At 60.5% G+C, this 258-nt stretch overlaps 1 protein-coding gene across 1 annotated transcript in view; it reads left to right on the top strand.

The window, feature by feature from the left end:
* Window positions 1–218: 218 nt before the first annotated feature.
* Ugt8 (UDP glycosyltransferase 8) overlaps window positions 219–258 on the top strand; it is a 61,588-nt gene continuing 61,548 nt past the window's right edge. The window contains exon 1 of the mRNA XM_026784103.1: window positions 219–235. The gene's annotated coding sequence lies outside the window, so the exon portion shown is untranslated. The remainder of the gene's footprint in view (window positions 236–258) is intronic.

The raw sequence follows: 258 nt of genomic DNA, 5'->3' as shown, positions 1-258 counted from the left end.
TCAGAATAAGGAAGCCGGACCCAAGCAGGCAAAACTTTAAAAGGCCCTTTCACGAGAAGCCCCAGTTGGCTTTTTCCAGGAGGCCCCGCGCTTCGCTGCGCGCTCTCCCGGTGTGCGCAGGCGTGCGCGCAGACCCACCGCTCTCCTCTCAGAGCGACTCTCGGGGTCTCTGACAGGAAGCGAAGGGGGCGTCAGCCGGCGCCCCGCAGGACCCCGCTCCTCTCCAGTGCCTGAGGTGAAAAAAAAAAAAAAAAAAAG

Source organism: Microtus ochrogaster, chromosome 21 (genome assembly GCF_000317375.1).
Source record: "Microtus ochrogaster isolate Prairie Vole_2 chromosome 21, MicOch1.0, whole genome shotgun sequence".
Classification (NCBI taxonomy): domain Eukaryota; kingdom Metazoa; phylum Chordata; class Mammalia; order Rodentia; family Cricetidae; genus Microtus; species Microtus ochrogaster.
This window is presented reverse-complemented; position numbering and strand designations above follow the sequence as displayed.